The sequence below is a fragment of the Amaranthus tricolor genome, chromosome 6 (assembly GCF_026212465.1).
Source record: "Amaranthus tricolor cultivar Red isolate AtriRed21 chromosome 6, ASM2621246v1, whole genome shotgun sequence".
Lineage (NCBI taxonomy): Eukaryota > Viridiplantae > Streptophyta > Magnoliopsida > Caryophyllales > Amaranthaceae > Amaranthus > Amaranthus tricolor.
In genome coordinates, this window is record NC_080052.1 from 11,759,819 (window position 1) to 11,785,119 (window position 25,301).

A 25,301-nucleotide genomic window follows, 5' to 3' on the forward strand; every position below is an offset into this window, starting at 1 on the left:
CCGACCAAAAAAAAACCCAGAGCATTCCAAAGCTCGTAAACTCGCAACCGAGACCCCTCTTTCGAGCCTTCTTCTTCCCAAATACTGTTTTTCACCCTCCCGGTATTGTCCCATTCCCAAAAGAGTCCGCCGTATGTAAAAGCAAGGTGAACTCGCAACAAAAAAAGACAAAATGTTTATGAAATCCGCGCAACATTTGGAAATCAAGAGGCCATCATTGCCAGGCACGCTTCCGCGGGGAGTTCCGACGGGTCCGGTGCAATTTCCGCTTACACGAACGCACCGATGCACGCCTCTTTCGAACAATTCGTTCGTATGCGCATCGACCCGCGTCAACGGGTCCTTACCTTCGAGTGCCCGTAAATTCGAGGTCGGGACCCGGTTGCGAGTTATATTTTTATAAATAAAATTACTTCCAAAGAGTATATTACTATAATCACCGAAATTCCTTTTGATCAAGTGGAGCGGAAAGAATTCGCAAATGAAAACGATAAAAAAAAAGAAGGGAAAAAAGGGTGCAACACGAGGACTTCCCAGGAGGTCACCCATCCTAGTACTACTCTCGCCCAAGCACGCTTAACTGCGGAGTTCTGATGGGATCCGGTGCATTAGTGCTGGTCTGATCGCACCCGTTCATTCACCGTAACAATTTGTATACATGCGCATTGCCGACCAAAAAAAAAACCCAGAGCATTCCAAAGCTCGTAAACTCGCAACCGAGACCCCTATTTCGAGCCTTCTTCTTCCCAAACACTGTTTTTCACCCTCCCGGTATTGTCCCATTCCCAAAAGAGTCCGCCGTCTGTAAAAAAGACAAAATGTTTACGAAATCCGCGCAACACTTGGAAATCAAGAGGCCATCATTGCCAGGCACGCTTCCGCGGGGAGTTCCGACGGGTCCGGTGCAATTTCCGCTTACACGAACGCACCGATGCACGCCTCTTTCGAACAATTCGTTCGTATGCGCATCGACCCGCGTCAACGGGTCCTTACCTTCGAGTGCCCGTAAATTCGAGGTCGGGACCCGGTTGCGAGTTATATTTTTATAAATAAAATTACTTCCAAAGAGTATATTACTATAATCACCGAAATTCCTTTTGCTCAAGTGGAGCGGAAAGAATTCGCAAATGAAAACGATAAAAAAAAAAGAAGGGAAAAAGGGGTGCAACACGAGGACTTCCCAGGAGGTCACCCATCCTAGTACTACTATCGCCCAAGCACGCTTAACTGCGGAGTTCTGATGGGATCCGGTGCATTAGTGCTGGTATGATCGCACCCGTTCAATCACCGTAACAATTTGTATACATGCGCATTGCCGACCAAAAAAAAAACCCAGAGCATTCCAAAGCTCGTAAACTCGCAACCGAGACCCCTCTTTCGAGCCTTCTTCTTCCCAAATACTGTTTTTCACCCTCCCGGTATTGTCCCATTCCCAAAAGAGTCCGCCGTATGTAAAAGCAAGGTGAACTCGCAACAAAAAAAGACAAAATGTTTATGAAATCCGCGCAACACTTGGAAATCAAGAGGCCATCATTGCCAGGCACGCTTCCGCGGGGAGTTCCGACGGGTCCGGTGCAATTTCCGCTTACACGAACGCACCGATGCACGCCTCTTTCGAACAATTCGTTCGTATGCGCATCGACCCGCGTCAACGGGTCCTTACCTTCGAGTGCCCGTAAATTCGAGGTCGGGACCCGGTTGCGAGTTATATTTTTATAAATAAAATTACTTCCAAAGAGTATATTACTATAATCACCGAAATTCCTTTTGCTCAAGTGGAGCGGAAAGAATTCGCAAATGAAAACGATAAAAAAAAAAGAAGGGAAAAAAGGGTGCAACACGAGGACTTCCCAGGAGGTCACCCATCCTAGTACTACTCTCGCCCAAGCACGCTTAACTGCGGAGTTCTGATGGGATCCGGTGCATTAGTGCTGGTATGATCGCATCCGTTCATTCACCGTAACAATTTGTATACATGCGCATTGCCGACCAAAAAATATCCCAGAGCATTCCAAAGCTCGTAAACTCGCAACCGAGACCCCTATTTCGAGCCTTCTTCTTCCCAAACACTGTTTTTCACCCTCCCGGTATTGTCCCATTCCCAAAAGAGTCCGCCGTCTGTAAAAAAGACAAAATGTTTATGAAATCCGCGCAACACTTGGAAATCAAGAGGCCATCATTGCCAGGCACGCTTCCGCGGGGAGTTCCGACGGGTCCGGTGCAATTTCCGCTTACACGAACGCACCGATGCACGCCTCTTTCGAACAATTCGTTCGTATGCGCATCGACCCGCGTCAACGGGTCCTTACCTTCGAGTGCCCGTAAATTCGAGGTCGGGACCCGGTTGCGAGTTATATTTTTATAAATAAAATTACTTCCAAAGAGTATATTACTATAATCACCGAAATTCCTTTTGCTCAAGTGGAGCGGAAAGAATTCGCAAATGAAAACGATAAAAAAAAAAAGAAGGGAAAAAGGGGTGCAACACGAGGACTTCCCAGGAGGTCACCCATCCTAGTACTACTCTCGCCCAAGCACGCTTAACTGCGGAGTTCTGATGAGATCCGGTGCATTAGTGCTGGTATGATCGCACCCGTTCAATCACCGTAACAATTTGTATACATGCGCATTGCCGACCAAAAAAAAAACCCAGAGCATTCCAAAGCTCGTAAACTCGCAACCGAGACCCCTCTTTCGAGCCTTCTTCTTCCCAAATACTGTTTTTCACCCTCCCGGTATTGTCCCATTCCCAAAAGAGTCCGCCGTATGTAAAAGCAAGGTGAACTCGCAACAAAAAAAGACAAAATGTTTATGAAATCCGCGCAACACTTGGAAATCAAGAGGCCATCATTGCCAGGCACGCTTCCGCGGGGAGTTCCGACGGGTCCGGTGCAATTTCCGCTTACACGAACGCACCGATGCACGCCTCTTTCGAACAATTCGTTCGTATGCGCATCGACCCGCGTCAACGGGTCCTTACCTTCGAGTGCCCGTAAATTCGAGGTCGGGACCCGGTTGCGAGTTATATTTTTATAAATAAAATTACTTCCAAAGAGTATATTACTATAATCACCGAAATTCCTTTTGCTCAAGTGGAGCGGAAGGAATTCGCAAATGAAAACGATAAAAAAAAAAAAAAAGAAGAAGGGAAAAAGGGGTGCAACACGAGGACTTCCCAGGAGGTCACCCATCCTAGTACTACTATCGCCCAAGCACGCTTAACTGCGGAGTTCTGATGGGATCCGGTGCATTAGTGCTGGTATGATCGCACCCGTTCATTCACCGTAACAATTTGTATACATGCGCATTGCCGACCAAAAAAAAACCCAGAGCATTCCAAAGCTCGTAAACTCGCAACCGAGACCCCTCTTTCGAGCCTTCTTCTTCCCAAATACTGTTTTTCACCCTCCCGGTATTGTCCCATTCCCAAAAGAGTCCGCCGTATGTAAAAGCAAGGTGAACTCGCAACAAAAAAAGACAAAATGTTTATGAAATCCGCGCAACACTTGGAAATCAAGAGGCCATCATTGCCAGGCACGCTTCCGCGGGGAGTTCCGACGGGTCCGGTGCAATTTCCGCTTACACGAACGCACCGATGCACGCCTCTTTCGAACAATTCGTTCGTATGCGCATCGACCCGCGTCAACGGGTCCTTACCTTCGAGTGCCCGTAAATTCGAGGTCGGGACCCGGTTGCGAGTTATATTTTTATAAATAAAATTAATTCCAAAGAGTATATTACTATAATCACCGAAATTCCTTTTGCTCAAGTGGAGCGGAAGGAATTCGCAAATGAAAACGATAAAAAAAAAAAAAAGAAGAAGGGAAAAAGGGGTGCAACACGAGGACTTCCCAGGAGGTCACCCATCCTAGTACTACTATCGCCCAAGCACGCTTAACTGCGGAGTTCTGATGGGATCCGGTGCATTAGTGCTGGTATGATCGCACCCGTTCATTCACCGTAACAATTTGTATACATGCGCATTGCCGACCAAAAAAAAACCCAGAGCATTCCAAAGCTCGTAAACTCGCAACCGAGACCCCTCTTTCGAGCCTTCTTCTTCCCAAATACTGTTTTTCACCCTCCCGGTATTGTCCCATTCCCAAAAGAGTCCGCCGTATGTAAAAGCAAGGTGAACTCGCAACAAAAAAAGACAAAATGTTTATGAAATCCGCGCAACACTTGGAAATCAAGAGGCCATCATTGCCAGGCACGCTTCCGCGGGGAGTTCCGACGGGTCCGGTGCAATTTCCGCTTACACGAACGCACCGATGCACGCCTCTTTCGAACAATTCGTTCGTATGCGCATCGACCCGCGTCAACGGGTCCTTACCTTCGAGTGCCCGTAAATTCGAGGTCGGGACCCGGTTGCGAGTTATATTTTTATAAATAAAATTAATTCCAAAGAGTATATTACTATAATCACCGAAATTCCTTTTGCTCAAGTGGAGCGGAAGGAATTCGCAAATGAAAACGATAAAAAAAAAAAAAAGAAGAAGGGAAAAAGGGGTGCAACACGAGGACTTCCCAGGAGGTCACCCATCCTAGTACTACTATCGCCCAAGCACGCTTAACTGCGGAGTTCTGATGGGATCCGGTGCATTAGTGCTGGTATGATCGCACCCGTTCATTCACCGTAACAATTTGTATACATGCGCATTGCCGACCAAAAAAAAACCCAGAGCATTCCAAAGCTCGTAAACTCGCAACCGAGACCCCTCTTTCGAGCCTTCTTCTTCCCAAATACTGTTTTTCACCCTCCCGGTATTGTCCCATTCCCAAAAGAGTCCGCCGTATGTAAAAGCAAGGTGAACTCGCAACAAAAAAAGACAAAATGTTTATGAAATCCGCGCAACACTTGGAAATCAAGAGGCCATCATTGCCAGGCACGCTTCCGCGGGGAGTTCCGACGGGTCCGGTGCAATTTCCGCTTACACGAACGCACCGATGCACGCCTCTTTCGAACAATTCGTTCGTATGCGCATCGACCCGCGTCAACGGGTCCTTACCTTCGAGTGCCCGTAAATTCGAGGTCGGGACCCGGTTGCGAGTTATATTTTTATAAATAAAATTAATTCCAAAGAGTATATTACTATAATCACCGAAATTCCTTTTGCTCAAGTGGAGCGGAAGGAATTCGCAAATGAAAACGATAAAAAAAAAAAAAAGAAGAAGGGAAAAAGGGGTGCAACACGAGGACTTCCCAGGAGGTCACCCATCCTAGTACTACTATCGCCCAAGCACGCTTAACTGCGGAGTTCTGATGGGATCCGGTGCATTAGTGCTGGTATGATCGCACCCGTTCATTCACCGTAACAATTTGTATACATGCGCATTGCCGACCAAAAAAAAACCCAGAGCATTCCAAAGCTCGTAAACTCGCAACCGAGACCCCTCTTTCGAGCCTTCTTCTTCCCAAATACTGTTTTTCACCCTCCCGGTATTGTCCCATTCCCAAAAGAGTCCGCCGTATGTAAAAGCAAGGTGAACTCGCAACAAAAAAAGACAAAATGTTTATGAAATCCGCGCAACACTTGGAAATCAAGAGGCCATCATTGCCAGGCACGCTTCCGCGGGGAGTTCCGACGGGTCCGGTGCAATTTCCGCTTACACGAACGCACCGATGCACGCCTCTTTCGAACAATTCGTTCGTATGCGCATCGACCCGCGTCAACGGGTCCTTACCTTCGAGTGCCCGTAAATTCGAGGTCGAGACCCGGTTGCGAGTTATATTTTTATAAATAAAATTACTTCCAAAGAGTATATTACTATAATCACCGAAATTCCTTTTGCTCAAGTGGAGCGGAAAGAATTCGCAAATGAAAACGATAAAAAAAAAAGAAGGGAAAAAAGGGTGCAACAAGAGGACTTCCCAGGAGGTCACCCATCCTAGTACTACTCTCGCCCAAGCACGCTTAACTGCGGAGTTCTGATGGGATCCGGTGCATTAGTGCTGGTATGATCGCACCCGTTCATTCACCGTAACAATTTGTATACATGCGCATTGCCGACCAAAAAAAAAACCCAGAGCATTCCAAAGCTCGTAAACTCGCAACCGAGACCCCTATTTCGAGCCTTCTTCTTCCCAAACACTGTTTTTCACCCTCCCGGTATTGTCCCATTCCCAAAAGAGTCCGCCGTCTGTAAAAAAGACAAAATGTTTATGAAATCCGCGCAACACTTGGAAATCAAGAGGCCATCATTGCCAGGCACGCTTCCGCGGGGAGTTCCGACGGGTCCGGTGCAATTTCCGCTTACACGAACGCACCGATGCACGCCTCTTTCGAACAATTCGTTCGTATGCGCATCGACCCGCGTCAACGGGTCCTTACCTTCGAGTGCCCGTAAATTCGAGGTCGGGACACGAGGACTTCCCAGGAGGTCACCCATCCTAGTACTACTCTCGCCCAAGCACGCTTAACTGTGGAGTTCTGATGCGATCCGGTGCATTAGTGCTGGTATGATCGCACCCGTTCATTCACCGTAACAATTTGTATACATGCGCATTGCCGAACAAAAAAAAACCCAGAGCATTCCAAAGCTCGTAAACTCGCAACCGAGACCCCTCTTTCGAGCCTTCTTCTTCCCAAATACTGTTTTTCACCCTCCCGGTATTGTCCCATTCCCAAAAGAGTCCGCCGTCTGTAAAAGCAAGGTGAACTCGCAACAAAAAAAAGACAAAATGTTTATGAAATCCGCGCAGCACTTGGAAATCAAGAGGCCATCCATGCCAGGCACGCTTCCGCGGGGAGTTCCGACGGGTCCGGTGCAATTTCCGCTTACACGAACGCACCGATGCACGCCTCTTTCGAACAATTCGTTCGTATGCGCATCGACCCGCGTCAACGGGTCCTTACCTTCGAGTGCCCATAAATTCGAGGTCGGGACCCGGTTGCGAGTTATATTTTTATAAATAAAATTACTTCCAAAGAGTATATTACTATAATCACCGAAATGCCTTTTGCTCAAGTGGAGCGGAAAGAATTCGCAAATGAAAACGATAAAAAAAAAAAAAGTAGGGAAAAAGGGGTGCAACACGAGGACTTCCCAGGAGGTCACCCATCCTAGTACTACTCTCGCCCAAGCACGCTTAACTGCGGAGTTCTGATGGGATCCGGTGCATTAGTGCTGGTATGATCGCACCCGTTCATTCACAGTAACAATTTGTATACATGCGCATTGCCGACCAAAAAAAAACCCAGAGCATTCCAAAGCTCGTAAACTCGCAACCGAGACCCCTCTTTCGAGCCTTCTTCTTCCCAAATACTGTTTTTCACCCTCCCGGTATTGTCCCATTCCCAAAAGAGTCCGCCGTATGTAAAAGCAAGGTGAACTCGCAACAAAAAAAAGACAAAATGTTTATGAAATCCGCGCAACACTTGTAAATCAAGAGGCCATCCATGCCAGGCACGCTTCCGCGGGGAGTTCCGACGGGTCCGGTGCAATTTCCGCTTACACGAACGCACCGATGCACGCCTCTTTCGAACAATTCGTTCGTATGCGCATCGACCCGCGTCAACGGGTCCTTACCTTCGAGTGCCCGTAAATTCGAGGTCGGGACACGAGGACTTCCCAGGAGGTCACCCATCCTAGTACTACTCTCGCCCAAGCACGCTTAACTGCGGAGTTCTGATGCGATCCGGTGCATTAGTGCTGGTATGATCGCACCCGTTCATTCACCGTAACAATTTGTATACATGCGCATTGCCGAACAAAAAAAAACCCAGAGCATTCCAAAGCTCGTAAACTCGCAACCGAGACCCCTCTTTCGAGCCTTCTTCTTCCCAAATACTGTTTTTCACCCTCCCGGTATTGTCCCATTCCCAAAAGAGTCCGCCGTCTGTAAAAGCAAGGTGAACTCGCAACAAAAAAAAGACAAAATGTTTATGAAATCCGCGCAGCACTTGGAAATCAAGAGGCCATCCATGCCAGGCACGCTTCCGCGGGGAGTTCCGACGGGTCCGGTGCAATTTCCGCTTACACGAACGCACCGATGCACGCCTCTTTCAAACAATTCGTTCGTATGCGCATCGACCCGCGTCAACGGGTCCTTACCTTCGAGTGCCCGTAAATTCGAGGTCGGGACCCGGTTGCGAGTTATATTTTTATAAATAAAATTACTTCCAAAGAGTATATTACTATAATCACCGAAATTCCTTTTGCTCAAGTGGAGCGGAAGGAATTCGCAAATGAAAACGATAAAAAAAAAAAGAAGAAGGGAAAAAGGGGTGCAACACGAGGACTTCCCAGGAGGTCACCCATCCTAGTACTACTATCGCCCAAGCACGCTTAACTGCGGAGTTCTGATGGGATCCGGTGCATTAGTGCTGGTATGATCGCTCCCGTTCATTCACCGTAACAATTTGTATACATGCGCATTGCCGACCAAAAAAAAACCCAGAGCATTCCAAAGCTCGTAAACTCGCAACCGAGACCCCTCTTTCGAGCCTTCTTCTTCCCAAATACTGTTTTTCACCCTCCCGGTATTGTCCCATTCCCAAAAGAGTCCGCCGTATGTAAAAGCAAGGTGAACTCGCAACAAAAAAAGACAAAATGTTTATGAAATCCGCGCAACACTTGGAAATCAAGAGGCCATCATTGCCAGGCACGCTTCCGCGGGGAGTTCTGACGGGTCCGGTGCAATTTCCGCTTACACGAACGCACCGATGCACGCCTCTTTCGAACAATTCGTTCGTATGCGCATCGACCCGCGTCAACGGGTCCTTACCTTCGAGTGCCCGTAAATTCGAGGTCGGGACCCGGTTGCGAGTTATATTTTTATAAATAAAATTACTTCCAAAGAGTATATTACTATAATCACCGAAATTCCTTTTGCTCAAGTGGAGCGGAAAGAATTCGCAAATGAAAACGATAAAAAAAAAAGAAGGGAAAAAAGGGTGCAACACGAGGACTTCCCAGGAGGTCACCCATCCTAGTACTACTCTCGCCCAAGCACGCTTAACTGCGGAGTTCTGATGGGATCCGGTGCATTAGTGCTGGTATGATCGCACCCGTTCATTCACCGTAACAATTTGTATACATGCGCATTGCCGACCAAAAAAAAAACCCAGAGCATTCCAAAGCTCGTAAACTCGCAACCGAGACCCCTATTTCGAGCCTTCTTCTTCCCAAACACTGTTTTTCACCCTCCCGGTATTGTCCCATTCCCAAAAGAGTCCGCCGTCTGTAAAAAAGACAAAATGTTTATGAAATCCGCGCAACACTTGGAAATCAAGAGGCCATCATTGCCAGGCACGCTTCCGCGGGGAGTTCCGACGGGTCCGGTGCAATTTCCGCTTACACGAACGCACCGATGCACGCCTCTTTCGAACAATTCGTTCGTATGCGCATCGACCCGCGTCAACGGGTCCTTACCTTCGAGTGCCCGTAAATTCGAGGTCGGGACCCGGTTGCGAGTTATATTTTTATAAATAAAATTACTTCCAAAGAGTATATTACTATAATCACCGAAATTCCTTTTGCTCAAGTGGAGCGGAAAGAATTCGCAAATGAAAACGATAAAAAAAAAAGAAGGGAAAAAGGGGTGCAACACGAGGACTTCCCAGGAGGTCACCCATCCTAGTACTACTATCGCCCAAGCACGCTTAACTGCGGAGTTCTGATGGGATCCGGTGCATTAGTGCTGGTATGATCGCACCCGTTCAATCACCGTAACAATTTGTATACATGCGCATTGCCGACCAAAAAAAAAACCCAGAGCATTCCAAAGCTCGTAAACTCGCAACCGAGACCCCTCTTTCGAGCCTTCTTCTTCCCAAATACTGTTTTTCACCCTCCCGGTATTGTCCCATTCCCAAAAGAGTCCGCCGTATGTAAAAGCAAGGTGAACTCGCAACAAAAAAAGACAAAATGTTTATGAAATCCGCGCAACACTTGGAAATCAAGAGGCCATCATTGCCAGGCACGCTTCCGCGGGGAGTTCCGACGGGTCCGGTGCAATTTCCGCTTACACGAACGCACCGATGCACGCCTCTTTCGAACAATTCGTTCGTATGCGCATCGACCCGCGTCAACGGGTCCTTACCTTCGAGTGCCCGTAAATTCGAGGTCGGGACCCGGTTGCGAGTTATATTTTTATAAATAAAATTACTTCCAAAGAGTATATTACTATAATCACCGAAATTCCTTTTGCTCAAGTGGAGCGGAAAGAATTCGCAAATGAAAACGATAAAAAAAAAAGAAGGGAAAAAAGGGTGCAACACGAGGACTTCCCAGGAGGTCACCCATCCTAGTACTACTCTCGCCCAAGCACGCTTAACTGCGGAGTTCTGATGGGATCCGGTGCATTAGTGCTGGTATGATCGCACCCGTTCATTCACCGTAACAATTTGTATACATGCGCATTGCCGACCAAAAAAAAAACCCAGAGCATTCCAAAGCTCGTAAACTCGCAACCGAGACCCCTATTTCGAGCCTTCTTCTTCCCAAACACTGTTTTTCACCCTCCCGGTATTGTCCCATTCCCAAAAGAGTCCGCCGTCTGTAAAAAAGACAAAATGTTTATGAAATCCGCGCAACACTTGGAAATCAAGAGGCCATCATTGCCAGGCACGCTTCCGCGGGGAGTTCCGACGGGTCCGGTGCAATTTCCGCTTACACGAACGCACCGATGCACGCCTCTTTCGAACAATTCGTTCGTATGCGCATCGACCCGCGTCAACGGGTCCTTACCTTCGAGTGCCCGTAAATTCGAGGTCGGGACCCGGTTGCGAGTTATATTTTTATAAATAAAATTACTTCCAAAGAGTATATTACTATAATCACCGAAATTCCTTTTGCTCAAGTGGAGCGGAAAGAATTCGCAAATGAAAACGATAAAAAAAAAAAGAAGGGAAAAAGGGGTGCAACACGAGGACTTCCCAGGAGGTCACCCATCCTAGTACTACTCTCGCCCAAGCACGCTTAACTGCGGAGTTCTGATGGGATCCGGTGCATTAGTGCTGGTATGATCGCACCCGTTCAATCACCGTAACAATTTGTATACATGCGCATTGCCGACCAAAAAAAAAACCCAGAGCATTCCAAAGCTCGTAAACTCGCAACCGAGACCCCTCTTTCGAGCCTTCTTCTTCCCAAATACTGTTTTTCACCCTCCCGGTATTGTCCCATTCCCAAAAGAGTCCGCCGTATGTAAAAGCAAGGTGAACTCGCAACAAAAAAAGACAAAATGTTTATGAAATCCGCGCAACACTTGGAAATCAAGAGGCCATCATTGCCAGGCACGCTTCCGCGGGGAGTTCCGACGGGTCCGGTGCAATTTCCGCTTACACGAACGCACCGATGCACGCCTCTTTCGAACAATTCGTTCGTATGCGCATCGACCCGCGTCAACGGGTCCTTACCTTCGAGTGCCCGTAAATTCGAGGTCGGGACCCGGTTGCGAGTTATATTTTTATAAATAAAATTACTTCCAAAGAGTATATTACTATAATCACCGAAATTCCTTTTGCTCAAGTGGAGCGGAAGGAATTCGCAAATGAAAACGATAAAAAAAAAAAAAAGAAGAAGGGAAAAAGGGGTGCAACACGAGGACTTCCCAGGAGGTCACCCATCCTAGTACTACTATCGCCCAAGCACGCTTAACTGCGGAGTTCTGATGGGATCCGGTGCATTAGTGCTGGTATGATCGCACCCGTTCATTCACCGTAACAATTTGTATACATGCGCATTGCCGACCAAAAAAAAACCCAGAGCATTCCAAAGCTCGTAAACTCGCAACCGAGACCCCTCTTTCGAGCCTTCTTCTTCCCAAATACTGTTTTTCACCCTCCCGGTATTGTCCCATTCCCAAAAGAGTCCGCCGTATGTAAAAGCAAGGTGAACTCGCAACAAAAAAAGACAAAATGTTTATGAAATCCGCGCAACACTTGGAAATCAAGAGGCCATCATTGCCAGGCACGCTTCCGCGGGGAGTTCCGACGGGTCCGGTGCAATTTCCGCTTACACGAACGCACCGATGCACGCCTCTTTCGAACAATTCGTTCGTATGCGCATCGACCCGCGTCAACGGGTCCTTACCTTCGAGTGCCCGTAAATTCGAGGTCGGGACCCGGTTGCGAGTTATATTTTTATAAATAAAATTAATTCCAAAGAGTATATTACTATAATCACCGAAATTCCTTTTGCTCAAGTGGAGCGGAAGGAATTCGCAAATGAAAACGATAAAAAAAAAAAAAAGAAGAAGGGAAAAAGGGGTGCAACACGAGGACTTCCCAGGAGGTCACCCATCCTAGTACTACTATCGCCCAAGCACGCTTAACTGCGGAGTTCTGATGGGATCCGGTGCATTAGTGCTGGTATGATCGCACCCGTTCATTCACCGTAACAATTTGTATACAAGCGCATTGCCGACCAAAAAAAAACCCAGAGCATTCCAAAGCTCGTAAACTCGCAACCGAGACCCCTCTTTCGAGCCTTCTTCTTCCCAAATACTGTTTTTCACCCTCCCGGTATTGTCCCATTCCCAAAAGAGTCCGCCGTATGTAAAAGCAAGGTGAACTCGCAACAAAAAAAGACAAAATGTTTATGAAATCCGCGCAACACTTGGAAATCAAGAGGCCATCATTGCCAGGCACGCTTCCGCGGGGAGTTCCGACGGGTCCGGTGCAATTTCCGCTTACACGAACGCACCGATGCACGCCTCTTTCGAACAATTCGTTCGTATGCGCATCGACCCGCGTCAACGGGTCCTTACCTTCGAGTGCCCGTAAATTCGAGGTCGGGACCCGGTTGCGAGTTATATTTTTATAAATAAAATTAATTCCAAAGAGTATATTACTATAATCACCGAAATTCCTTTTGCTCAAGTGGAGCGGAAGGAATTCGCAAATGAAAACGATAAAAAAAAAAAAAGAAGAAGGGAAAAAGGGGTGCAACACGAGGACTTCCCAGGAGGTCACCCATCCTAGTACTACTATCGCCCAAGCACGCTTAACTGCGGAGTTCTGATGGGATCCGGTGCATTAGTGCTGGTATGATCGCACCCGTTCATTCACCGTAACAATTTGTATACATGCGCATTGCCGACCAAAAAAAAACCCAGAGCATTCCAAAGCTCGTAAACTCGCAACCGAGACCCCTCTTTCGAGCCTTCTTCTTCCCAAATACTGTTTTTCACCCTCCCGGTATTGTCCCATTCCCAAAAGAGTCCGCCGTATGTAAAAGCAAGGTGAACTCGCAACAAAAAAAGACAAAATGTTTATGAAATCCGCGCAACACTTGGAAATCAAGAGGCCATCATTGCCAGGCACGCTTCCGCGGGGAGTTCCGACGGGTCCGGTGCAATTTCCGCTTACACGAACGCACCGATGCACGCCTCTTTCGAACAATTCGTTCGTATGCGCATCGACCCGCGTCAACGGGTCCTTACCTTCGAGTGCCCGTAAATTCGAGGTCGAGACCCGGTTGCGAGTTATATTTTTATAAATAAAATTACTTCCAAAGAGTATATTACTATAATCACCGAAATTCCTTTTGCTCAAGTGGAGCGGAAAGAATTCGCAAATGAAAACGATAAAAAAAAAAGAAGGGAAAAAAGGGTGCAACACGAGGACTTCCCAGGAGGTCACCCATCCTAGTACTACTCTCGCCCAAGCACGCTTAACTGCGGAGTTCTGATGGGATCCGGTGCATTAGTGCTGGTATGATCGCACCCGTTCATTCACCGTAACAATTTGTATACATGCGCATTGCCGACCAAAAAAAAAACCCAGAGCATTCCAAAGCTCGTAAACTCGCAACCGAGACCCCTATTTCGAGCCTTCTTCTTCCCAAACACTGTTTTTCACCCTCCCGGTATTGTCCCATTCCCAAAAGAGTCCGCCGTCTGTAAAAAAGACAAAATGTTTATGAAATCCGCGCAACACTTGGAAATCAAGAGGCCATCATTGCCAGGCACGCTTCCGCGGGGAGTTCCGACGGGTCCGGTGCAATTTCCGCTTACACGAACGCACCGATGCACGCCTCTTTCGAACAATTCGTTCGTATGCGCATCGACCCGCGTCAACGGGTCCTTACCTTCGAGTGCCCGTAAATTCGAGGTCGGGACCCGGTTGCGAGTTATATTTTTATAAATAAAATTACTTCCAAAGAGTATATTACTATAATCACCGAAATTCCTTTTGCTCAAGTGGAGCGGAAAGAATTCGCAAATGAAAACGATAAAAAAAAAAGAAGGGAAAAAGGGGTGCAACACGAGGACTTCCCAGGAGGTCACCCATCCTAGTACTACTATCGCCCAAGCACGCTTAACTGCGGAGTTCTGATGGGATCCGGTGCATTAGTGCTGGTATGATCGCACCCGTTCAATCACCGTAACAATTTGTATACATGCGCATTGCCGACCAAAAAAAAAACCCAGAGCATTCCAAAGCTCGTAAACTCGCAACCGAGACCCCTCTTTCGAGCCTTCTTCTTCCCAAATACTGTTTTCCACCCTCCCGGTATTGTCCCATTCCCAAAAGAGTCCGCCGTATGTAAAAGCAAGGTGAACTCGCAACAAAAAAAGACAAAATGTTTATGAAATCCGCGCAACACTTGGAAATCAAGAGGCCATCATTGCCAGGCACGCTTCCGCGGGGAGTTCCGACGGGTCCGGTGCAATTTCCGCTTACACGAACGCACCGATGCACGCCTCTTTCGAACAATTCGTTCGTATGCGCATCGACCCGCGTCAACGGGTCCTTACCTTCGAGTGCCCGTAAATTCGAGGTCGGGACCCGGTTGCGAGTTATATTTTTATAAATAAAATTACTTCGAAAGAGTATATTACTATAATCACCGAAATTCCTTTTGCTCAAGTGGAGCGGAAAGAATTCGCAAATGAAAACGATAAAAAAAAAAGAAGGGAAAAAAGGGTGCAACACGAGGACTTCCCAGGAGGTCACCCATCCTAGTACTACTCTCGCCCAAGCACGCTTAACTGCGGAGTTCTGATGGGATCCGGTGCATTAGTGCTGGTATGATCGCACCCGTTCATTCACCGTAACAATTTGTATACATGCGCATTGCCGACCAAAAAAAAAACCCAGAGCATTCCAAAGCTCGTAAACTCGCAACCGAGACCCCTATTTCGAGCCTTCTTCTTCCCAAACACTGTTTTTCACCCTCCCGGTATTGTCCCATTCCCAAAAGAGTCCGCCGTCTGTAAAAAAGACAAAATGTTTATGAAATCCGCGCAACACTTGGAAATCAAGAGGCCATCATTGCCAGGCACGCTTCCGCGGGGAGTTCCGACGGGTCCGGTGCAATTTCCGCTTACACGAACGCACCGATGCACGCCTCTTTCGAACAATTCGTTCGTATGCGCATCGACCCGCGTCAACGGGTCCTTACCTTCGAGTGCCCGTAAATTCGAGGTCGGGACCCGGTTGCGAGTTATATTTTTATAAATAAAATTACTTCCAAAGAGTATATTACTATAATCACCGAAATTCCTTTTGCTCAAGTGGAGCGGAAGGAATTCGCAAATGAAAACGATAAAAAAAAAAAAAAGAAGAAGGGAAAAAGGGGTGCAACACGAGGACTTCCCAGGAGGTCACCCATCCTAGTACTACTATCGCCCAAGCACGCTTAACTGCGGAGTTCTGATGGGATCCGGTGCATTAGTGCTGGTATGATCGCACCCGTTCATTCACCGTAACAATTTGTATACATGCGCATTGCCGACCAAAAAAAAACCCAGAGCATTCCAAAGCTCGTAAACTCGCAACCGAGACCCCTCTTTCGAGCCTTCTTCTTCCCAAATACTGTTTTTCACCCTCCCGGTATTGTCCCATTCCCAAAAGAGTCCGCCGTATGTAAAAGCAAGGTGAACTCGCAACAAAAAAAGACAAAATGTTTATGAAATCCGCGCAACACTTGGAAATCAAGAGGCCATCATTGCCAGGCACGCTTCCGCGGGGAGTTCCGACGGGTCCGGTGCAATTTCCGCTTACACGAACGCACCGATGCACGCCTCTTTCGAACAATTCGTTCGTATGCGCATCGACCCGCGTCAACGGGTCCTTACCTTCGAGTGCCCGTAAATTCGAGGTCGGGACCCGGTTGCGAGTTATATTTTTATAAATAAAATTACTTCCAAAGAGTATATTACTATAATCACCGAAATTCCTTTTGCTCAAGTGGAGCGGAAAGAATTCGCAAATGAAAACGATAAAAAAAAAAGAAGGGAAAAAAGGGTGCAACACGAGGACTTCCCAGGAGGTCACCCATCCTAGTACTACTCTCGCCCAAGCACGCTTAGCTGCGGAGTTCTGATGGGATCCGGTGCATTAGTGCTGGTATGATCGCACCCGTTCATTCACCGTAACAATTTGTATACATGCGCATTGCCGACCAAAAAAAAAACCCAGAGCATTCCAAAGCTCGTAAACTCGCAACCGAGACCCCTATTTCGAGCCTTCTTCTTCCCAAACACTGTTTTTCACCCTCCCGGTATTGTCCCATTCCCAAAAGAGTCCGCCGTCTGTAAAAAAGACAAAATGTTTATGAAATCCGCGCAACACTTGGAAATCAAGAGGCCATCATTGCCAGGCACGCTTCCGCGGGGAGTTCCGACGGGTCCGGTGCAATTTCCGCTTACACGAACGCACCGATGCACGCCTCTTTCGAACAATTCGTTCGTATGCGCATCGACCCGCGTCAACGGGTCCTTACCTTCGAGTGCCCGTAAATTCGAGGTCGGGACCCGGTTGCGAGTTATATTTTTATAAATAAAATTACTTCCAAAGAGTATATTACTATAATCACCGAAATTCCTTTTGCTCAAGTGGAGCGGAAAGAATTCGCAAATGAAAACGATAAAAAAAAAAGAAGGGAAAAAGGGGTGCAACACGAGGACTTCCCAGGAGGTCACCCATCCTAGTACTACTATCGCCCAAGCACGCTTAACTGCGGAGTTCTGATGGGATCCGGTGCATTAGTGCTGGTATGATCGCACCCGTTCAATCACCGTAACAATTTGTATACATGCGCATTGCCGACCAAAAAAAAAACCCAGAGCATTCCAAAGTTCGTAAACTCGCAACCGAGACCCCTCTTTCGAGCCTTCTTCTTCCCAAATACTGTTTTTCACCCTCCCGGTATTGTCCCATTCCCAAAAGAGTCCGCCGTATGTAAAAGCAAGGTGAACTCGCAACAAAAAAAGACAAAATGTTTATGAAATCCGCGCAACACTTGGAAATCAAGAGGCCATCATTGCCAGGCACGCTTCCGCGGGGAGTTCCGACGGGTCCGGTGCAATTTCCGCTTACACGAACGCACCGATGCACGCCTCTTTCGAACAATTCGTTCGTATGCGCATCGACCCGCGTCAACGGGTCCTTACCTTCGAGTGCCCGTAAATTCGAGGTCGGGACCCGGTTGCGAGTTATATTTTTATAAATAAAATTACTTCCAAAGAGTATATTACTATAATCACCGAAATTCCTTTTGCTCAAGTGGAGCGGAAAGAATTCGCAAATGAAAACGATAAAAAAAAAAGAAGGGAAAAAGGGGTGCAACACGAGGACTTCCCAGGAGGTCACCCATCCTAGTACTACTCTCGCCCAAGCACGCTTAACTGCGGAGTTCTGATGCGATCCGGTGCATTAGTGCTGGTATGATCGCACCCGTTCAATCACCGTAACAATTTGTATACATGCGCATTGCCGACCAAAAAAAAAACCCAGAGCATTCCAAAGCTCGTAAACTCGCAACCGAGACCCCTCTTTCGAGCCTTCTTCTTCCCAAATACTGTTTTTCACCCTCCCGGTATTGTCCCATTCCCAAAAGAGTCCGCCGTATGTAAAAGCAAGGTGAACTCGCAACAAAAAAAGACAAAATGTTTATGAAATCCGCGCAACACTTGGAAATCAAGAGGCCATCATTGCCAGGCACGCTTCCGCGGGGAGTTCCGACGGGTCCGGTGCAATTTCCGCTTACACGAACGCACCGATGCACGCCTCTTTCGAACAATTCGTTCGTATGCGCATCGACCCGCGTCAACGGGTCCTTACCTTCGAGTGCCCGTAAATTCGAGGTCGGGACCCGGTTGCGAGTTATATTTTTATAAATAAAATTACTTCCAAAGAGTATATTACTATAATCACCGAAATTCCTTTTGCTCAAGTGGAGCGGAAGGAATTCGCAAATGAAAACGATAAAAAAAAAAAAAAGAAGAAGGGAAAAAGGGGTGCAACACGAGGACTTCCCAGGAGGTCACCCATCCTAGTACTACTATCGCCCAAGCACGCTTAACTGCGGAGTTCTGATGGGATCCGGTGCATTAGTGCTGGTATGATCGCACCCGTTCATTCACCGTAACAATTTGTATACATGCGCATTGCCGACCAAAAAAAAACCCAGAGCATTCCAAAGCTCGTAAACTCGCAACCGAGACCCCTCTTTCGAGCCTTCTTCTTCCCAAATACTGTTTTTCACCCTCCCGGTATTGTCCCATTCCCAAAAGAGTCCGCCGTATGTAAAAGCAAGGTGAACTCGCAACAAAAAAAGACAAAATGTTTATGAAATCCGCGCAACACTTGGAAATCAAGAGGCCATCATTGCCAGGCACGCTTCCGCGGGGAGTTCCGACGGGTCCGGTGCAATTTCCGCTTACACGAACGCACCGATGCACGCCTCTTTCGAACAATTCGTTCGTATGCGCATCGACCCGCGTCAACGGGTCCTTACCTTCGAGTGCCCGTAAATTCGAGGTCGGGACCCGGTTGCGAGTTATATTTTTATAAATAAAATTACTTCCAAAGAGTATATTACTATAATCACCGAAATTCCTTTTGCTCAAGTGGAGCGGAAAGAATTCGCAAATGAAAACGATAAAAAAAAAAGAAGGGAAAAAAGGGTGCAACACGAGGACTTCCCAGGAGGTCACCCATCCTAGTACTACTCTCGCCCAAGCACGCTTAACTGCGGAGTTCTGATGGGATCCGGTGCATTAGTGCTGGTATGATCGCACCCGTTCATTCACCGTAACAATTTGTATACATGCGCATTGCCGACCAAAAAAAAAACCCAGAGCATTCCAAAGCTCGTAAACTCGCAACCGAGACCCCTATTTCGAGCCTTCTTCTTCCCAAACACTGTTTTTCACCCTCCCGGTATTGTCCCATTCCCAAAAGAGTCCGCCGTCTGTAAAAAAGACAAAATGTTTATGAAATCCGCGCAACACTTGGAAATCAAGAGGCCATCATTGCCAGGCACGCTTCCGCGGGGAGTTCCGACGGGTCCGGTGCAATTTCCGCTTACACGAACGCACCGATGCACGCCTCTTTCGAACAATTCGTTCGTATGCGCATCGACCCGCGTCAACGGGTCCTTACCTTCGAGTGCCCGTAAATTCGAGGTCGGGACCCGGTTGCGAGTTATATTTTTATAAATAAAATTACTTCCGAAGAGTATATTACTATAATCACCGAAATTCCTTTTGCTCAAGTGGAGCGGAAAGAATTCGCAAATGAAAACGATAAAAAAAAAAGAAGGGAAAAAGGGGTGCAACACGAGGACTTCCCAGGAGGTCACCCATCCTAGTACTACTATCGCCCAAGCACGCTTAACTGCAGAGTTCTGATGGGATCCGGTGCATTAGTGCTGGTATGATCGCACCCGTTCAATCACCGTAACAATTTGTATACATGCGCATTGCCGACCAAAAAAAAAACCCAGAGCATTCCAAAGCTCGTAAACTCGCAACCGAGACCCCTCTTTCGAGCCTTCTTCTTCCCAAATACTGTTTTTCACCCTCCCGGTATTGTCCCATTCCCAAAAGAGTCCGCCGTATGTAAAAGCAAGGTGAACTCGCAACAAAAAAAGACAAAATGTTTATGAAATCCGCGCAACACTTGGAAATCAAGAGGCCATCATTGCCAGGCACGCTTCCGCGGGGAGTTCCGACGGGTCCGGTGCAATTTCCGCTTACACGAACGCACCGATGCACGCCTCTTTCGAACAATTCGTTCGTATGCGCATCGACCCGCGTCAACGGGTCCTTACCTTCGAGTGCCCGTAAATTCGAGGTCGGGACCCGGTTGCGAGTTATATTTTTATAAATAAAATTACTTCCAAAGAGTATATTACTATAATCACCGAAATTCCTTTTGCTCAAGTGGAGCGGAAAGAATTCGCAAATGAAAACGATAAAAAAAAAAGAAGGGAAAAAAGGGTGCAACACGAGGACTTCCCAGGAGGTCACCCATCCTAGTACTACTCTCGCCCAAGCACGCTTAACTGCGGAGATCTGATGGGATCCGGTGCATTAGTGCTGGTATGATCGCACCCGTTCATTCACCGTAACAATTTGTATACATGCGCATTGCCGACCAAAAAAAAAACCCAGAGCATTCCAAAGCTCGTAAACTCGCAACCGAGACCCCTATTTCGAGCCTTCTTCTTCCCAAACACTGTTTTTCACCCTCCCGGTATTGTCCCATTCCCAAAAGAGTCCGCCGTCTGTAAAAAAGACAAAATGTTTATGAAATCCGCGCAACACTTGGAAATCAAGAGGCCATCATTGCCAGGCACGCTTCCGCGGGGAGTTCCGACGGGTCCGGTGCAATTTCCGCTTACACGAACGCACCGATGCACGCCTCTTTCGAACAATTCGTTCGTATGCGCATCGACCCGCGTCAACGGGTCCTTACCTTCGAGTGCCCGTAAATTCGAGGTCGGGACCCGGTTGCGAGTTATATTTTTATAAATAAAATTACTTCCAAAGAGTATATTACTATAATCACCGAAATTCCTTTTGCTCAAGTGGAGCGGAAGGAATTCGCAAATGAAAACGATAAAAAAAAAAAAAAGAAGAAGGGAAAAAGGGGTGCAACACGAGGACTTCCCAGGAGGTCACCCATCCTAGTACTACTATCGCCCAAGCACGCTTAACTGCGGAGTTCTGATGGGATCCGGTGCATTAGTGCTGGTATGATCGCACCCGTTCATTCACCGTAACAATTTGTATACATGCGCATTGCCGACCAAAAAAAACCCAGAGCATTCCAAAGCTCGTAAACTCGCAACCGAGACCCCTCTTTCGAGCCTTCTTCTTCCCAAATACTGTTTTTCACCCTCCCGGTATTGTCCCATTCCCAAAAGAGTCCGCCGTATGTAAAAGCAAGGTGAACTCGCAACAAAAAAAGACAAAATGTTTATGAAATCCGCGCAACACTTGGAAATCAAGAGGCCATCATTGCCAGGCACGCTTCCGCGGGGAGTTCCGACGGGTCCGGTGCAATTTCCGCTTACACGAACGCACCGATGCACGCCTCTTTCGAACAATTCGTTCGTATGCGCATCGACCCGCGTCAACGGGTCCTTACCTTCGAGTGCCCGTAAATTCGAGGTCGGGACCCGGTTGCGAGTTATATTTTTATAAATAAAATTACTTCCAAAGAGTATATTACTATAATCACCGAAATTCCTTTTGCTCAAGTGGAGCGGAAAGAATTCGCAAATGAAAACGATAAAAAAAAAAGAAGGGAAAAAAGGGTGCAACACGAGGACTTCCCAGGAGGTCACCCATCCTAGTACTACTCTCGCCCAAGCACGCTTAACTGCGGAGTTCTGATGGGATCCGGTGCATTAGTGCTGGTATGATCGCACCCGTTCATTCACCGTAACAATTTGTATACATGCGCATTGCCGACCAAAAAAAAAACCCAGAGCATTCCAAAGCTCGTAAACTCGCAACCGAGACCCCTATTTCGAGCCTTCTTCTTCCCAAACACTGTTTTTCACCCTCCCGGTATTGTCCCATTCCCAAAAGAGTCCGCCGTCTGTAAAAAAGACAAAATGTTTATGAAATCCGCGCAACACTTGGAAATCAAGAGGCCATCATTGCCAGGCACGCTTCCGCGGGGAGTTCCGACGGGTCCGGTGCAATTTCCGCTTACACGAACGCACCGATGCACGCCTCTTTCGAACAATTCGTTCGTATGCGCATCGACCCGCGTCAACGGGTCCTTACCTTCGAGTGCCCGTAAATTCGAGGTCGGGACCCGGTTGCGAGTTATATTTTTATAAATAAAATTACTTCCAAAGAGTATATTACTATAATCACCGAAATTCCTTTTGCTCAAGTGGAGCGGAAAGAATTCGCAAATGAAAACGATAAAAAAAAAAGAAGGGAAAAAGGGGTGCAACACGAGGACTTCCCAGGAGGTCACCCATCCTAGTACTACTATCGCCCAAGCACGCTTAACTGCGGAGTTCTGATGGGATCCGGTGCATTAGTGCTGGTATGATCGCACCCGTTCAATCACCGTAACAATTTGTATACATGCGCATTGCCGACCAAAAAAAAAACCCAGAGCATTCCAAAGCTCGTAAACTCGCAACCGAGACCCCTCTTTCGAGCCTTCTTCTTCCCAAATACTGTTTTTCACCCTCCCGGTATTGTCCCATTCCCAAAAGAGTCCGCCGTATGTAAAAGCAAGGTGAACTCGCAACAAAAAAAGACAAAATGTTTATGAAATCCGCGCAACACTTGGAAATCAAGAGGCCATCATTGCCAGGCACGCTTCCGCGGGGAGTTCCGACGGGTCCGGTGCAATTTCCGCTTACACGAACGCACCGATGCACGCCTCTTTCGAACAATTCGTTCGTATGCGCATCGACCCGCGTCAACGGGTCCTTACCTTCGAGTGCCCGTAAATTCGAGGTCGGGACCCGGTTGCGAGTTATATTTTTATAAATAAAATTACTTCCAAAGAGTATATTACTATAATCACCGAAATTCCTTTTGCTCAAGTGGAGCGGAAAGAATTCGCAAATGAAAACGATAAAAAAAAAAGAAGGGAAAAAAGGGTGCAACACGAGGACTTCCCAGGAGGTCACCCATCCTAGTACTACTCTCGCCCAAGCACGCTTAACTGCGGAGTTCTGATGGGATCCGGTGCATTAGTGCTGGTATGATCGCACCCGTTCATTCACCGTAACAATTTGTATACATGCGCATTGCCGACCAAAAAAAAAACCCAGAGCATTCCAAAGCTCGTAAACTCGCAACCGAGACCCCTATTTCGAGCCTTCTTCTTCCCAAACACTGTTTTTCACCCTCCCGGTATTGTCCCATTCCCAAAAGAGTCCGCCGTCTGTAAAAAAGACAAAATGTTTATGAAATCCGCGCAACACTTGGAAATCAAGAGGCCATCATTGCCAGGCACGCTTCCGCGGGGAGTTCCGACGGGTCCGGTGCAATTTCCGCTTACACGAACGCACCGATGCACGCCTCTTTCGAACAATTCGTTCGTATGCGCATCGACCCGCGTCAACGGGTCCTTACCTTCGAGTGCCCGTAAATTCGAGGTCGGGACCCGGTTGCGAGTTATATTTTTATAAATAAAATTACTTCCAAAGAGTATATTACTATAATCACCGAAATTCCTTTTGCTCAAGTGGAGCGGAAAGAATTCGCAAATGAAAACGATAAAAAAAAAAGAAGGGAAAAAGGGGTGCAACACGAGGACTTCCCAGGAGGTCACCCATCCTAGTACTACTCTCGCCCAAGCACGCTTAACTGCGGAGTTCTGATGGGATCCGGTGCATTAGTGCTGGTATGATCGCACCCGTTCAATCACCGTAACAATTTGTATACATGCGCATTGCCGACCAAAAAAAAAACCCAGAGCATTCCAAAGCTCGTAAACTCGCAACCGAGACCCCTCTTTCGAGCCTTCTTCTTCCCAAATACTGTTTTTCACCCTCCCGGTATTGTCCCATTCCCAAAAGAGTCCGCCGTATGTAAAAGCAAGGTGAACTCGCAACAAAAAAAGACAAAATGTTTATGAAATCCGCGCAACACTTGGAAATCAAGAGGCCATCATTGCCAGGCACGCTTCCGCGGGGAGTTCCGACGGGTCCGGTGCAATTTCCGCTTACACGAACGCACCGATGCACGCCTCTTTCGAACAATTCGTTCGTATGCGCATCGACCCGCGTCAACGGGTCCTTACCTTCGAGTGCCCGTAAATTCGAGGTCGGGACCCGGTTGCGAGTTATATTTTTATAAATAAAATTACTTCCAAAGAGTATATTACTATAATCACCGAAATTCCTTTTGCTCAAGTGGAGCGGAAAGAATTCGCAAATGAAAACGATAAAAAAAAAAGAAGGGAAAAAAGGGTGCAACACGAGGACTTCCCAGGAGGTCACCCATCCTAGTACTACTCTCGCCCAAGCACGCTTAACTGCGGAGTTCTGATGGGATCCGGTGCATTAGTGCTGGTATGATCGCACCCGTTCATTCACCGTAACAATTTGTATACATGCGCATTGCCGACCAAAAAAAAAACCCAGAGCATTCCAAAGCTCGTAAACTCGCAACCGAGACCCCTATTTCGAGCCTTCTTCTTCCCAAACACTGTTTTTCACCCTCCCGGTATTGTCCCATTCCCAAAAGAGTCCGCCGTCTGTAAAAAAGACAAAATGTTTATGAAATCCGCGCAACACTTGGAAATCAAGAGGCCATCATTGCCAGGCACGCTTCCGCGGGGAGTTCCGACGGGTCCGGTGCAATTTCCGCTTACACGAACGCACCGATGCACGCCTCTTTCGAACAATTCGTTCGTATGCGCATCGACCCGCGTCAACGGGTCCTTACCTTCGAGTGCCCGTAAATTCGAGGTCGGGACCCGATTGCGAGTTATATTTTTATAAATAAAATTACTTCCAAAGAGTATATTACTATAATCACCGAAATTCCTTTTGCTCAAGTGGAGCGGAAAGAATTCGCAAATGAAAACGATAAAAAAAAAAGAAGGGAAAAAGGGGTGCAACACGAGGACTTCCCAGGAGGTCACCCATCCTAGTACTACTCTCGCCCAAGCACGCTTAACTGCGGAGTTCTGATGCGATCCGGTGCATTAGTGCTGGTATGATCGCACCCGTTCAATCACCGTAACAATTTGTATACATGCGCATTGCCGACCAAAAAAAAAACCCAGAGCATTCCAAAGCTCGTAAACTCGCAACCGAGACCCCTCTTTCGAGCCTTCTTCTTCCCAAATACTGTTTTTCACCCTCCCGGTATTGTCCCATTCCCAAAAGAGTCCGCCGTATGTAAAAGCAAGGTGAACTCGCAACAAAAAAAGACAAAATGTTTATGAAATCCGCGCAACACTTGGAAATCAAGAGGCCATCATTGCCAGGCACGCTTCCGCGGGGAGTTCCGACGGGTCCGGTGCAATTTCCGCTTACACGAACGCACCGATGCACGCCTCTTTCGAACAATTCGTTCGTATGCGCATCGACCCGCGTCAACGGGTCCTTACCTTCGAGTGCCCGTAAAT

General features: G+C 47.4%; 38 non-coding genes across 38 annotated transcripts; all 38 read right to left on the reverse strand.

Moving 5' to 3' along the window:
• Positions 1–512: 512 nt before the first annotated feature.
• Positions 513–631, reverse strand: LOC130816495 (5S ribosomal RNA). The gene has a single exon (XR_009043025.1). It is a non-coding gene; the product is annotated as a 5S ribosomal RNA (ribosomal RNA).
• Positions 632–1,159: 528 nt separating this feature from the next.
• On the reverse strand, positions 1,160–1,278 carry LOC130816572 (5S ribosomal RNA). Its single transcript, XR_009043101.1, has one exon. It is a non-coding gene; the product is annotated as a 5S ribosomal RNA (ribosomal RNA).
• Positions 1,279–1,829: 551 nt separating this feature from the next.
• Positions 1,830–1,948, reverse strand: LOC130816488 (5S ribosomal RNA). The gene has a single exon (XR_009043019.1). It is a non-coding gene; the product is annotated as a 5S ribosomal RNA (ribosomal RNA).
• Positions 1,949–2,476: 528 nt separating this feature from the next.
• On the reverse strand, positions 2,477–2,595 carry LOC130816345 (5S ribosomal RNA). Its single transcript, XR_009042885.1, has one exon. It is a non-coding gene; the product is annotated as a 5S ribosomal RNA (ribosomal RNA).
• Positions 2,596–3,154: 559 nt separating this feature from the next.
• Positions 3,155–3,273, reverse strand: LOC130816573 (5S ribosomal RNA). The gene has a single exon (XR_009043103.1). It is a non-coding gene; the product is annotated as a 5S ribosomal RNA (ribosomal RNA).
• A 557-nt stretch (positions 3,274–3,830) lies between these two features.
• LOC130816574 (5S ribosomal RNA) lies at positions 3,831–3,949 on the reverse strand. Its single transcript, XR_009043104.1, has one exon. It is a non-coding gene; the product is annotated as a 5S ribosomal RNA (ribosomal RNA).
• Positions 3,950–4,506: 557 nt separating this feature from the next.
• LOC130816575 (5S ribosomal RNA) lies at positions 4,507–4,625 on the reverse strand. The gene has a single exon (XR_009043105.1). It is a non-coding gene; the product is annotated as a 5S ribosomal RNA (ribosomal RNA).
• A 557-nt stretch (positions 4,626–5,182) lies between these two features.
• Positions 5,183–5,301, reverse strand: LOC130816576 (5S ribosomal RNA). Its single transcript, XR_009043106.1, has one exon. It is a non-coding gene; the product is annotated as a 5S ribosomal RNA (ribosomal RNA).
• Positions 5,302–5,851: 550 nt separating this feature from the next.
• Positions 5,852–5,970, reverse strand: LOC130816627 (5S ribosomal RNA). Its single transcript, XR_009043165.1, has one exon. It is a non-coding gene; the product is annotated as a 5S ribosomal RNA (ribosomal RNA).
• Positions 5,971–6,353: 383 nt separating this feature from the next.
• On the reverse strand, positions 6,354–6,472 carry LOC130816717 (5S ribosomal RNA). The gene has a single exon (XR_009043257.1). It is a non-coding gene; the product is annotated as a 5S ribosomal RNA (ribosomal RNA).
• A 554-nt stretch (positions 6,473–7,026) lies between these two features.
• Positions 7,027–7,145, reverse strand: LOC130817174 (5S ribosomal RNA). Its single transcript, XR_009043690.1, has one exon. It is a non-coding gene; the product is annotated as a 5S ribosomal RNA (ribosomal RNA).
• A 406-nt stretch (positions 7,146–7,551) lies between these two features.
• On the reverse strand, positions 7,552–7,670 carry LOC130816702 (5S ribosomal RNA). The gene has a single exon (XR_009043241.1). It is a non-coding gene; the product is annotated as a 5S ribosomal RNA (ribosomal RNA).
• Positions 7,671–8,225: 555 nt separating this feature from the next.
• LOC130816652 (5S ribosomal RNA) lies at positions 8,226–8,344 on the reverse strand. The gene has a single exon (XR_009043189.1). It is a non-coding gene; the product is annotated as a 5S ribosomal RNA (ribosomal RNA).
• Positions 8,345–8,894: 550 nt separating this feature from the next.
• On the reverse strand, positions 8,895–9,013 carry LOC130817207 (5S ribosomal RNA). Its single transcript, XR_009043722.1, has one exon. It is a non-coding gene; the product is annotated as a 5S ribosomal RNA (ribosomal RNA).
• A 528-nt stretch (positions 9,014–9,541) lies between these two features.
• On the reverse strand, positions 9,542–9,660 carry LOC130816577 (5S ribosomal RNA). Its single transcript, XR_009043107.1, has one exon. It is a non-coding gene; the product is annotated as a 5S ribosomal RNA (ribosomal RNA).
• A 551-nt stretch (positions 9,661–10,211) lies between these two features.
• LOC130817208 (5S ribosomal RNA) lies at positions 10,212–10,330 on the reverse strand. The gene has a single exon (XR_009043723.1). It is a non-coding gene; the product is annotated as a 5S ribosomal RNA (ribosomal RNA).
• A 529-nt stretch (positions 10,331–10,859) lies between these two features.
• Positions 10,860–10,978, reverse strand: LOC130817175 (5S ribosomal RNA). The gene has a single exon (XR_009043691.1). It is a non-coding gene; the product is annotated as a 5S ribosomal RNA (ribosomal RNA).
• Positions 10,979–11,536: 558 nt separating this feature from the next.
• LOC130816578 (5S ribosomal RNA) lies at positions 11,537–11,655 on the reverse strand. Its single transcript, XR_009043109.1, has one exon. It is a non-coding gene; the product is annotated as a 5S ribosomal RNA (ribosomal RNA).
• Positions 11,656–12,212: 557 nt separating this feature from the next.
• LOC130816579 (5S ribosomal RNA) lies at positions 12,213–12,331 on the reverse strand. Its single transcript, XR_009043110.1, has one exon. It is a non-coding gene; the product is annotated as a 5S ribosomal RNA (ribosomal RNA).
• A 556-nt stretch (positions 12,332–12,887) lies between these two features.
• LOC130816581 (5S ribosomal RNA) lies at positions 12,888–13,006 on the reverse strand. Its single transcript, XR_009043112.1, has one exon. It is a non-coding gene; the product is annotated as a 5S ribosomal RNA (ribosomal RNA).
• A 550-nt stretch (positions 13,007–13,556) lies between these two features.
• On the reverse strand, positions 13,557–13,675 carry LOC130817209 (5S ribosomal RNA). Its single transcript, XR_009043724.1, has one exon. It is a non-coding gene; the product is annotated as a 5S ribosomal RNA (ribosomal RNA).
• A 528-nt stretch (positions 13,676–14,203) lies between these two features.
• LOC130816582 (5S ribosomal RNA) lies at positions 14,204–14,322 on the reverse strand. The gene has a single exon (XR_009043113.1). It is a non-coding gene; the product is annotated as a 5S ribosomal RNA (ribosomal RNA).
• A 551-nt stretch (positions 14,323–14,873) lies between these two features.
• Positions 14,874–14,992, reverse strand: LOC130817210 (5S ribosomal RNA). The gene has a single exon (XR_009043725.1). It is a non-coding gene; the product is annotated as a 5S ribosomal RNA (ribosomal RNA).
• Positions 14,993–15,527: 535 nt separating this feature from the next.
• Positions 15,528–15,646, reverse strand: LOC130816583 (5S ribosomal RNA). The gene has a single exon (XR_009043115.1). It is a non-coding gene; the product is annotated as a 5S ribosomal RNA (ribosomal RNA).
• A 550-nt stretch (positions 15,647–16,196) lies between these two features.
• On the reverse strand, positions 16,197–16,315 carry LOC130816331 (5S ribosomal RNA). Its single transcript, XR_009042872.1, has one exon. It is a non-coding gene; the product is annotated as a 5S ribosomal RNA (ribosomal RNA).
• A 528-nt stretch (positions 16,316–16,843) lies between these two features.
• LOC130816584 (5S ribosomal RNA) lies at positions 16,844–16,962 on the reverse strand. Its single transcript, XR_009043116.1, has one exon. It is a non-coding gene; the product is annotated as a 5S ribosomal RNA (ribosomal RNA).
• Positions 16,963–17,513: 551 nt separating this feature from the next.
• LOC130816506 (5S ribosomal RNA) lies at positions 17,514–17,632 on the reverse strand. The gene has a single exon (XR_009043035.1). It is a non-coding gene; the product is annotated as a 5S ribosomal RNA (ribosomal RNA).
• A 558-nt stretch (positions 17,633–18,190) lies between these two features.
• On the reverse strand, positions 18,191–18,309 carry LOC130816585 (5S ribosomal RNA). Its single transcript, XR_009043117.1, has one exon. It is a non-coding gene; the product is annotated as a 5S ribosomal RNA (ribosomal RNA).
• A 550-nt stretch (positions 18,310–18,859) lies between these two features.
• LOC130817211 (5S ribosomal RNA) lies at positions 18,860–18,978 on the reverse strand. Its single transcript, XR_009043726.1, has one exon. It is a non-coding gene; the product is annotated as a 5S ribosomal RNA (ribosomal RNA).
• A 528-nt stretch (positions 18,979–19,506) lies between these two features.
• On the reverse strand, positions 19,507–19,625 carry LOC130816653 (5S ribosomal RNA). The gene has a single exon (XR_009043190.1). It is a non-coding gene; the product is annotated as a 5S ribosomal RNA (ribosomal RNA).
• Positions 19,626–20,176: 551 nt separating this feature from the next.
• LOC130816343 (5S ribosomal RNA) lies at positions 20,177–20,295 on the reverse strand. Its single transcript, XR_009042883.1, has one exon. It is a non-coding gene; the product is annotated as a 5S ribosomal RNA (ribosomal RNA).
• A 535-nt stretch (positions 20,296–20,830) lies between these two features.
• On the reverse strand, positions 20,831–20,949 carry LOC130816587 (5S ribosomal RNA). The gene has a single exon (XR_009043119.1). It is a non-coding gene; the product is annotated as a 5S ribosomal RNA (ribosomal RNA).
• Positions 20,950–21,498: 549 nt separating this feature from the next.
• Positions 21,499–21,617, reverse strand: LOC130817212 (5S ribosomal RNA). Its single transcript, XR_009043727.1, has one exon. It is a non-coding gene; the product is annotated as a 5S ribosomal RNA (ribosomal RNA).
• Positions 21,618–22,145: 528 nt separating this feature from the next.
• On the reverse strand, positions 22,146–22,264 carry LOC130816588 (5S ribosomal RNA). The gene has a single exon (XR_009043121.1). It is a non-coding gene; the product is annotated as a 5S ribosomal RNA (ribosomal RNA).
• Positions 22,265–22,815: 551 nt separating this feature from the next.
• LOC130817213 (5S ribosomal RNA) lies at positions 22,816–22,934 on the reverse strand. The gene has a single exon (XR_009043728.1). It is a non-coding gene; the product is annotated as a 5S ribosomal RNA (ribosomal RNA).
• Positions 22,935–23,462: 528 nt separating this feature from the next.
• LOC130817176 (5S ribosomal RNA) lies at positions 23,463–23,581 on the reverse strand. The gene has a single exon (XR_009043692.1). It is a non-coding gene; the product is annotated as a 5S ribosomal RNA (ribosomal RNA).
• A 551-nt stretch (positions 23,582–24,132) lies between these two features.
• Positions 24,133–24,251, reverse strand: LOC130817214 (5S ribosomal RNA). The gene has a single exon (XR_009043729.1). It is a non-coding gene; the product is annotated as a 5S ribosomal RNA (ribosomal RNA).
• Positions 24,252–24,779: 528 nt separating this feature from the next.
• LOC130816507 (5S ribosomal RNA) lies at positions 24,780–24,898 on the reverse strand. Its single transcript, XR_009043036.1, has one exon. It is a non-coding gene; the product is annotated as a 5S ribosomal RNA (ribosomal RNA).
• Between the last annotated feature and the right edge of the window lie 403 nt (positions 24,899–25,301).